Source organism: Mastomys coucha, unplaced genomic scaffold, assembly GCF_008632895.1.
Source record: "Mastomys coucha isolate ucsf_1 unplaced genomic scaffold, UCSF_Mcou_1 pScaffold13, whole genome shotgun sequence".
Lineage (NCBI taxonomy): Eukaryota > Metazoa > Chordata > Mammalia > Rodentia > Muridae > Mastomys > Mastomys coucha.
This window is the reverse complement of record NW_022196895.1, coordinates 75,052,623-75,063,901: the sequence shown is the minus strand read 5'-3', so window position 1 is coordinate 75,063,901 and position 11,279 is coordinate 75,052,623.

The following is an 11,279-nucleotide window of genomic DNA, read 5'->3' as shown; positions in this document are numbered from 1 at the left end:
GGAATGGCCCTCAATCCATCACTGCCTTTCCTTATTGCTTCTGGTTTGTGCCTTAGTCCTGGGCATTTAAAAATATAAAGTATTTCAGTTAGCAGTGGAATTTTTAGAATCTGTATAACAGCTATAAAGTGTTAAATAAGTACACACACACACACACACACACACACAAACAGAAATAACCAGTTGGTCAGCAAATTGAATAAGCAGGTCTCAAAAAATAGAAATGATCAATAAATAGTTTTAAGTTCAGTCTCCTTTATCAAGTTGATTACCATTATCAACCTAACAGAATCTATGAACTAGAGTCTCCTAGAAGTTAAGTTTCCAGGTACACCTATATGATTATTAGGCTAGCCTCTGTCCAAGACTGTGAGGGATTATTTTGATTAGGCTAGTTCAAGTGGGAAGAAGTCTTACCCCAAACTCAACAACCCACTTGCACTACATAAAAACCTGGAATCAGCTGATCATGAGCATCCATCCCAGCTGTTTCCAACTTGCCATCTCAGCCAGGATTTACTGCGCCCTCAAACTGTGAGCCGAAGAAACCCTTCCTGCCTTGAGTTGCTTCTTTTATCACAGCAACAAGAAAAGGCATTAAAGACACTCAGTCATTAGGAAAATGTAAATTAAAAGTACTTTCAGATTCTCTATCTCCTTGCTCAGGATGACTACTATGAAGGAAACAACAACAACAAAAAGACAAATGTTGGGATAAGAATGCACTGACAGAAGAAAATACACAATAACAAAAGGGAAAAATCAGTAAGAAAGTAAAAAAGACATTAAGTTGGGATGAGGCTTGATGGAGCTGGAGGGGGAAAGCAGAAAAGATATGAGCACATTTCATTGTATACATATACAACCTTCTTAAAAATAAAGAAAAATAATTGTGTTTTGGCTTTGAAAAAAAAGTATGTCCTGACAGATGCAGACAGATGCCAAGCGAGAAGCACCCTGACTGAGTGCAAATGGGAACATAAGCCGGTACTGCAGCTAGGAAAGTCAGTGTGGAAGTTTTTCAAAAGACTAAAGATAGATCCACTATCTGACCTAGCTACACTGTTCTTGGGCATATTTCCAAAGGACTCTGTATCCTTCTGTAGAGATGGTTGCATATGTGTGTACACTGGTCTTCTACTTACAACAGCACTGAGAGGGAATCCGTGTGAATGTGCACCAACAGATGAATGGCTAATAAAAACGGAGGTGCACATTGTGCAATGCAATTCTGTTCAACTATAAAGGAAACTAAATTATAATATTTTCAGGAAAATAGATGGATTTGGGAAGCATTACATTATTTGAGTTAGCAGAGACTCACAAAGACAAATACTGTATGCTCTCTCTCATATGTGGTCCTAGCCTCTAATTTTTACGCATATTTTGGAAGGGCTGATTGTGGATATAAGTCATGAAACTATAAACCGTCCCATAAGAAGAGAAAGGGAAGCTATAAGGAAGAAAAGTGAGAGCAGATAGTAGACTTAGAGTATTGGGGGTGAAAGGTTACAGGTGGATAGGAGAGAGGGATGGGAGAAAAGATCTCAGGAGAAGCTCTGCTAGAACCCAGTATGCACGAAATGCTTGTTACTTTGTAAACTAGCATGAAATTGCCTTAATGAAACTCGTTACTTGGTATACTAATTAAAACACTAAATAAAATTAGCACAGGCTGGATCAGTGGAACCACTAATATGATGTAGACTACAAGACATCTGACTTCCATGCTGCTGGGATTCAGGAAGTCCCTTCCTGGCATTTTTTCCGTCTGCTCCACAAATGCCGTCATCTTTATGACTTTAGCCTTTTTCCTTTTTTCACATTGCCGTTGCCTTCCTGCAGATTTTGTAGCAGCTTTGATGGCATCCCTCTTGATTCATCTAATCCCCTCCTTTTCTTCTCTGCCTCCCCCTCCCATCTATTTTAAGACACAGGAAAGACAAGAAAATCACAGCCTAGAGGCTTCAAGATTTAACATTTTCACTCTGTGGAATGTATGAATCATCTGCTTGGACATTCTGAAGTATAATTATTTGTTTCTTTTTCCAAAGAAATTGTCTTGACAGATTAAAAAAAAAAAAAGCCCATAGTTTTATTTTTTATTGGCTCCTTGTAGACATTCTCTCCTTATCTGAAATTCTCTCTGCTTTTGTTCATCTGCAAACATGCTTACAGCATGCACCCAACCAACCAAAACAGGATATGACTACAAACAAGCAAAGAGCCTCCCCAACTCCTGTCATTTAAATTTTGCCCTGGTTAATAAATCAGTTTGATCTATTCACTGCCAGAAACCCTAGACCTCATTCAAAGATCAGTTCTAGGAAAGTAAAAATATTAGCAGTAACACATTTCCATGTAGGTGTTAGAAAGATGGCAATGCTTACAATACCACAAACGCAAAACTCTCTATCAATATTTGGGTGTTACATCCTCTTTGAAACTTGCCTTTTGTCATTTTTGATAAAACTGTTTCTCAAAAACATGAAACCTGTCTATGAGGCTCACCCACAGAGAGGGGTCCTGGCGTTTTCAATTCTAAATAGATCTTCGTCCTTAGTGGCGTAAGAAAGAGTGGATGACATGTATCTAATGCGGCTGTTGCTAGTCTAAGATGAAGGGTTTCATGCCTTGGCAAGCTTCCTTCTGCGCTGTGTCTGCTGTCTCTGTGTTACAACATCAGACTGTCAAGGTTGACAGGAAGGGCAGGGTGGCTAAATTCAATCCTTATTACAGAGGCCTGGGACCAAACTGATTATTGATAAATCATGAGTTCCTTCCCTAGTTCCTTCAACATTCTTTCTCTTAGACTTGACTGTCATCATGGTTAGAGAGGGTTGACTATTAGGGACTTGGATTTCTTGTTCATGGCCTTCTTATCACTATCTGTCTTCATACTACTTGCAAACACAGCCAAGGATAACCTGCGGCAGAAAGAAAACAGTGAATTCCAATGGCCAGTTGAGTCTATATCATGAAAATAAGAAACAGCAAGACTCAGAATTGAAGCTGGCATAGCAGGTCAGAGTGGTGGTATGCAGGGATGGGTACAGAAGAGAGAGGCTGAAAGAGAGAAAGGAAAAGCAATGATATGTGTAGCTTTAAGATAGGTAGATAACCAGATACACATACAGAAAACATCACAGAAGAATCCAGGAAATACCATGAACACACACATGTGCATGCACGCAGGCACGCACACACGAACGCACGTGTGTGCTGTCACACACACACATATGTGTGCAGTTGCACTGTCTACATACATGCTAGCTCCTAGGAGAACTTCTGAAATAGTTTCTTAGTTGAAGATTTGCTTGGGATCCTTAGCCATTCAAAACTCCACAACCGCTGCCAAATTCCAGATCAGAGCAATCTGAGCTTTGGTTCTGATTTACTTCAATTTGTCATGTTCTCCATGAACATGGTAGTACTTGGATGATCAGTTCTTTGACAAAGGAAGGGATCTGACAGACCTGAAATCACCCTGTATCTGTGTACTTAGGTAGGTTCACATATCTGACTGGAATCTAAAATTCAAAAGGCCTGCATCTGTAGAGGGAAGCTAGGCGAAGACCAGCGGGGAGATGGAGAGCCGATTGTAAACAGGTAATCTTAAGCTTCATTTTGTTTTCTGTTCACTCTGCAGCTACCTTTACTGGTTCCAGCAGTACTATGACTTTGAACTTCATAATAAAACTGAGATCCTCCTCACGGAAGTCGCCTCCCTCACTGTCACACTGCTCTCTCAATTGAAGATTGCATGACCCAAAATCTTCTTCTCACTAATATTGACAATCTGTCTGTAAGGGTGGTATCTGTCTATCTGTAAGGGTGGTAGCTGTCTTACTTCTTTTGTAAAGTGGTCTTCTTCAAGGAACAGGATCTTGCCTGATCAGGAATTTAAATCAGGAGGGGGAGAACTTCTCAATTAAATTCTTCCTCATAGCCTGCCAGTGGTGGAGCATGCCTTTAACCCCAGCACTTGGGAGACAAAAGCAGGCATAGATCTGAGTTCGAGGCCAGCCTGGTTTATAGAGTGAGTTCCAAGACAGCCAGGGCTACACAGAGAAACCCTGTCTCAAAAGACAAAACAAACAAACAAAAAAAACCAAAACCAAAACAAAAAAAATCTTCTTCATAGACTTTGTAGCTGCAAAGCAAGAAATGAAATTCAAAAATGACAAGCAGAATAATAAAAAAGTCAGAATTGGTGATGCACACATCTTTTAAAGCCACTCCAGTTGGCTACAGAACACTCCTCAGGTCTTTGTTAACACTAGGTTTTCACTATAAAATACTTTCATATAAATGACTAACTTGTCAACAATCGCCTTCTTTGTTGGAGCACCGGGTTAAGAGTTCCCATCATCCTTTTGCCAGTGCTAACAACATACTTTAAAATGACATTCTAAGAAGTGGACTCAGTTCTTCTGGCTTGATTTTGAATCGAACTGAATTATATCATAGCTTCATTTTTTTATTATTATTATTCCTTGGGCTAACTTGGTGAAAAATTTCTTGGATGTGGTAAAGAGAAGGGTCGATGATAATAGAGTAAGATAAAAATGATAAAGTTTATTCTGATAGTGAGCTCACTGGTCACAGATTCTGATTTTTACTTTATGTATTAACTCTATATGGCAGTGAGAGACACAGAGGAAGCTTATATCAAGCTAGCATGGAAATAAAACAAAATGAAGGACCACGCTTGATTTTCTTATTAAAAATAACATTTGCACATTAAGTTGTTTAAAGCAGATACCAATCATTGGTAAATATGCTCTAAGTCTTCTAGGTGAGACCTGGGCCACTGAAACTAATGCTTTTGCCCATAGGGGGGTAATTTTCATACATCTTACTCTAAATCCAATATTAATCACAAGATGAGGCTTGATAACGGCACATGATATTTTTTTTCAGTTGAGCCTCTGAAAAATAATTAATATCACAATGCACTAATGTTGTATAAATGTCATCATTCTTGTTTCCACTCAGGAGCAAATCCTGCTCAGGAAGAACGCTCCTCCCATCTTCATCCCAGGATGACCACTGGTATAGATAGTGCAGATACATGTCCTGTTGAGTATCAGGACTCAGGCCTCACAACCAGTTGGAGTCTTGGTTTGCATCAGCAGCTAGGTCTACAGGGCGTGCAAACATCATGACTTAATTATATGCAAGCCCCAACAGATGCGCTCGAAAACTAACTTATCTGTTGTTCTGGCTCACTCATATCTCTCCAGTGTGACAGCTGTTTCCTTAAATTGCTCACTTGCTCAGTAGGTTTGAAAGCAGTGGGGCTGGGCGGTAAAGGCAGAGGACTCTTGTTCTTAATTGAGTTTTCATTCATCAGAGCCTCCTGCAACATCTCTGCAGTGACAGAACTATTGTAGTCCCTCCTTCTATGACGAATATTGAATTTCAGGACTTTTCATTAGCAGAAGTGGTGTCTCCTGGAAGCTATTTCAATATTCCCAGCTCATAACCTCAGGCAGAAACTAACATTCTAAATAATAATAATAATAATAATAATAATAATAATAATAATAATAATAATAAAAAGAAAAGAAACAAGACAGAGTCTAGTTGTGGTTTTTAAAGTCCCTTTGCTGCTCCACAGCAGATGGATATACGAACCAGCCAGGCTTCAAGAAAAGCTCAAGCCTCAGTTCCGCTCAGTGGGGCTCTATCCGTTGCCCCTAGTCTTTCTGAGAACTAGGGACCTTTAAGAGGTATTACTGAGCAGACTTGGCAGTTCACAGAAACCTTCAAAGTAAGCAAAATTCACTGGCATTTTTTGTTGAAATGTTCTTTGTTTCCCAGCCTAGTGGAGGAAATGCATAATAGAGTGGAAATAGCATTTCAGGGGAACTGGGTTTCATTTCAATACCTTCTACTATCCACGTATATGATTCTAGAAACAGAGTTGGTTACTACTTCTGAGACCAGTTTCTTCATCTTTGAGAAAAATGCATTGATGATAATTACTCCTTTTCCAAGCCTACCGTCTTATGTTTGTCTTTTTACTAATGAAATTAATATTTTTGCTTGTTCTTTGTAGTGTATTTCAAGCTAGATTCAAGAGACATAAAGATACAAAAAGTACATTATGCATATTTGAAGCATGTAGTCTAATAGATAGACATAAAACTCATATGACCTTTAAGTTAGTGTGATATATGATGTGTGTTAAAACCAACATTCCCGAGAGAAGAGAAATTCTCAACTCGGATTGTGGAGAGAAAGCCAGCAGCAATTCCTGGATTTCTTCTGACTTCTCCATTTCTCAGTCATCTTAATGTTTTAGTTGAAAAAAAAAGCAGAGTGACCCCAGAAGTCAGTGTCATAGAGTAATGATTTTAAAACACATGTAGCATTTGAGTGAGTTTTTTGTAAATTCTGTCAGCTGATGAATCAAGAGTCAAGATTCTTCAGATTTTGAATTCTGTCATCTTAAATGCAAGGTCCCCAGGTTCTTTCTTATTTTTTTTTATTTTGTGTGGATGGATGTTCAGCCTACATGTATGTTGGCACAACACATGTGTACCTGGCTGGCATCCTGCGGAGGTCAGAAGATGATGTTGGGTACCCTGAAACCGGAGCAAGTGATGCTTTTAAATTATCATGTCGGTGCTGAGAATCAAATCTGGGTCCTTGGGGTGAGCAAAAAGTGGTTGTAACTGCTAAGCCATCCTTTTAGTCCCCATCCACAGCAGGGAAGACAGAATCAGATCCCGTCTCACAGTCCTTAACCCCCACTTTATTTATCAAAAATATTTAACTGCTTGCCTACTGACTACCTGCTATTTCATGTATCCTTTTCTCTGGAACTGCTATGACATTAATTGGAGAATAATTTTCCCTTCTTTCCTATTAGAGAATTCCTACCCTGCTCTGACAGACAACACATGCAAGAGCTTAGATGTTTTATGAGTAGTCTATGTTTTCTAGACTCTCTTCATATTTATATAATTATATATAAAACATAAGTTGTATAAAATATAACTTAAGTAGGCATAGTAAATTAACTGTATGCCCGTTTTTAGTACTCGAAGGATAGAAAAAAGTATTCTGTAACTTTGACATAATAGAATCTTAACTCTAGAAGGAATTATAAAATCTAATTCCACCTGGTGATTAGCTTAAGAATTCCCTAAGCAAGTGTTCTTCACACATAACAGTCACGACTGTCCTGAATATTGTAATTGAAGGGATAGAAATGTCATTGCATTCTATTTTGGAGCCCTTAACTTACCTCCATCACTTTCTATCTGTGGAGCCCATTTCTGTGCCCTTGACAATGTGTCTTCCTTCCACTTAAGTTCATTTAATTACAACTTGATCCCCTTTGTTCTTATTTTCAGATAGCCTCCCTGCTTCACATGCTCTGCTGTGCCTTTCAGAATCTCTCTTAGATGCTCTGAGGTCTGCTAGACCAAATCTTGACACATAATCAGAAACTAGGGACCAAAGGGATTTAGTAAATGAAAAAGATGCCTCCATGGTGAGAATTGCGAACTCAGCCTTGATGGAAAAGCAAAGACAGCTTGGCAATCTCAGAGCAACTGAATTGTTCACAGCCGAGAAGGGGCAGACTCAAAAGTTGGGTTCTAGCAAGCTAGAGGAAGTTTCTTAAATAGTTAAAACTTCGACCAAGCAAAGGGTACAGAGGAACTGAGTTGCTTCTCTTCTTATCCACTCTTACATTATTTTCCTTTCTTTTATTCTTCTAAATTCTTTGATGTTTAAGAAAAATGCCAAAACTAGTTTTTAAAAAAAAACTGTCCTGTTGCTTTTTCAAGGTGCAGGGATGCTTCCTTTTTCAACGTTGCTTTTACTAGTAATCAACAAACTACATCTGATTCTTAGTTTTCAAGTCCTCAGTCTGGTGATCATCAGCATGGGACAGCGTGAATTTCTTCAGGCTTTCCCCATGCCCTCTGCCACATAACATGTAAGCTGGACCTAGCACACCGCTTTGGGTTGCTGCATTGATGTGCTAAGTACTTCTCTGGTTGACATCCGGTTCTGTGGTCACACGGCAGGATGAATAAAGTCACAGGTTCTGCCTGTACTAAGACCTAAGTTCTTTCCAGTCTTGCGTAAACTCTTACACAACCTCTTCATCTATCAACTGTGGCTTTTCAGAGATTCTTTCTGAGAGATGATAGAGGTATTGGACAAGAGCTTGGGAAATGTGAACTCCACCTGGCATCCAAGCAAAACTTGTTATTAATCTAGGAAATGTAACCTCTTCTATCTCCTTTATTTATTTTCTGAGGAGGTTTCTTCCCCTGGGTTATGCTACAATTGGAAGATGTACATGAACCTATGACCCTCAAAGCCTAGCATCTACTCTAATCTAGATACTCAAACTTTGTTTTCTTTCTTCATGCTTACTATGTTTATTTCTGCTGGAAGAAAAAAAGAATAACCACAACACATCCACATAAAATAGATAAATCTTTAAAAACATAAGGAAAATGTGGTCCTGTAGCTAATCGGACAGCCACTACTGCAGAGCTGAGTGCCACTGGCTATGGTACAAGCAGCCAATACCACTTTTCCCTCAAGCAAGTGAAATGAGGACCACAGGGATAAATTTAACAACAAAATTAATAATAAACTGAGAGGGGAAGCTGACTGAATCATGAGCCTTCAGAGAAGATGGGGGATAACTATCTAGAGGGATTTGGGCTACAAGAGGTCACAAATAGTAGATGGTCTAGGAGCTACTTGCTCCCAAAAGTCTAAACTTGAAACACATGATTAGCTCCATTGCGTTGAGTTGTATATTACATCCCGATACATCTGCAAATTTAGCATAAAGGTGTAGTATGACATCTCAGGATCTGCTGATGCAGTCCTGGTTTCAATCCTGCCTATACTAATGATAGCTTCCAGTTGTTGTATTTGTATATGTAGCACCTTAGTTATAGCTAATTGCCAGGAACACCTGATTCCCAAACTAGCCGAGGCACTCTGTGCAAAATGTAGCACACACAAATTCTTTGCGACTTCCTTCTCATGCGAAGGCCACATCCTCCTCAGAACTGAGCCTATGACTGACTGACAAGCCCGATGGAGAAAGAGCAGAAAACAGGAAAGCGTGTGTTATACAGCGCCCCGCGTTCATCAGGCCGCCCTTCAGAAAGGGGAAATTACAAAGAGTGAATGGTGGGAAGTTGTTTTATCTGCTAGAAAAATATGCCCTGCTCTCTACTCAAAAAAACAAGTAGCCGTGAAGCAACCACATTATTTAAAGCTACAAGGCAAACAGGAAGAGGCAAACCAAACACAGGCCCTGAGAACTTCTCACAAAGGCTGGGCTTGGTTGCAAGCACGGAGGGCCTGCTGGCAGTTTCCAGGGGCTGCTGTGAAGTGAGAACATCTAGATGGGGAAAGAAAGAGGAAAGGAACGCGCCAGTTCCCCTTTAACAAGCTATTTAGGGAATCAGTTTCTAATTAAAAGGAGTAGTAGTGCTTTCTGGACCAACCTCCATCAGGATAGCATTGACATCTGAAAAGGAAACCCAGGGCAGACGTCCAGGCTTGAGGATATAAAAATTTCTCAAAAGTACAACATAGAAGAAAACTCTCTTCAGAACTCTAGAAAATGGTGATGCTTAAAATGATTTGGCAACACAAGTAAATCCAGTAGCAGTATTACTTGCGATTTACATGTTGGACCAACAGAATCCTTAGTTCTAAAGCATGTGATTTTTTTTTAGATAATATTTTCCTATTTTAGCCACATTTTACAGTATGTGTAACCATAGTTAACATCAGATCTTAGCTAAATTATCCAATTGCTTCTCAGGCCTCTCTCATATCTGAGTAAAAAGCAGGATTTGTGATGAGCAAGGCATTTGGACATTGTTCTGAACATCTACAGTAGTCTAGAGAGTCCAGTGTCAGGGTCATACTCTCACCAGTGAATACCCTGAAGGCAGTGACTGTTCCATCATTAGACAGTCATTTGGAGCCAGGTCTATGCAATGACACATTCCCTTTTCTTCCCCTATGTCATACGATAAGATATATATAAGGGATGCTATGGAATGCTCTATAGCAGGATAACTTATCATGATAGAAAATGCGAATTTATTTGATGCCAGAACAGAGTAGCAGTGGAAAAGTCTTCCCCTTAGATACAACCAGAGGCATGAGTTCATTTCACTCTCAAAACTGAATGATCTTCCTAGGGCAGACAGCCAAAGGCCTTCTCCTTCTAGATACGAACGGCATAGAAAAACGAACGAGCCATCTGACAGTAGTATTAATGTATGTTTTCCTATTTCTCGACTCTGACAAGATGTAGTGTCACAGAGAACCAAATTAACACAGCAGGAGGTTTTGTCATTAAAGAAATTCCAGCTCGCTTTGATTATTGCTGGCAAGAGAGAAGAGTGTGGTGGTGGTGGGGGGGGAAGCGACAGTAATCCTGGTCTCAGAACTAATCTCACAGACAGCTCAGCTCTGTCTCAGTGTATCTTGAATTGGGAGATAGGGTGTAATTTTTCAAATCTACAGGGACAAAAATGATTTCCAGGCTAGGTACTTAAAGGTACATCCAGCCATAGATCGCCGTGAACACAGCTGTCAATGTTGCCATAATCATAAAAGGAAAAAAAAAAGTGTGTCAGAGAAACATGAGAGTCATGGGAGAGAGCCACAGGTGTCTCAATGCGGTTTGTAGGAGCAGGATACGCCATTTGTGAGACTAAGCCAGAACGGCACTTAAGTAGCAGGGTAAAATAAGATTTATTTATCTGAGAGAAGTTACCAAATATAATCAGGCAATTTACTGAAAGAGTTTCTGAAGTCCTCACTTTATCGCTGTAACTGTGTTGTTTGTCTTTGCATTCAAATTAGAAAGCTGCCATTTTACAGCCTAGAAATGCTTTATATCTTCCTTCCTTCCTTCCTTCCTTTCTCCCCTCCCTCCCTCCTTTCTTTCTCTTTCTTTCCTTCTTTCTTTCCTTCTTTCTCTCTTCCCTCCTCTCTCTTCCTTCTCCTCCTCTGCCTTCTTTCTTTCTTCCCTCCTCTCTCCTCCTCCTCTTTCTTCATCCCTATTAAAACGTGTTCGTTAGGAATAAATGGTTCATATATCCAGATTTCTAGTATATAGATCTCTCACTCATGGGTTACCAGTTGATGATCCTTTAGATCCTCAATCTTCTCATCCAATAATTAAAATAATAATGTTATTTAACCCTATTACCTAGGACTGTGCATATCCTGTGTGAGAGTTAATAAGGACACATCCTGGAAAA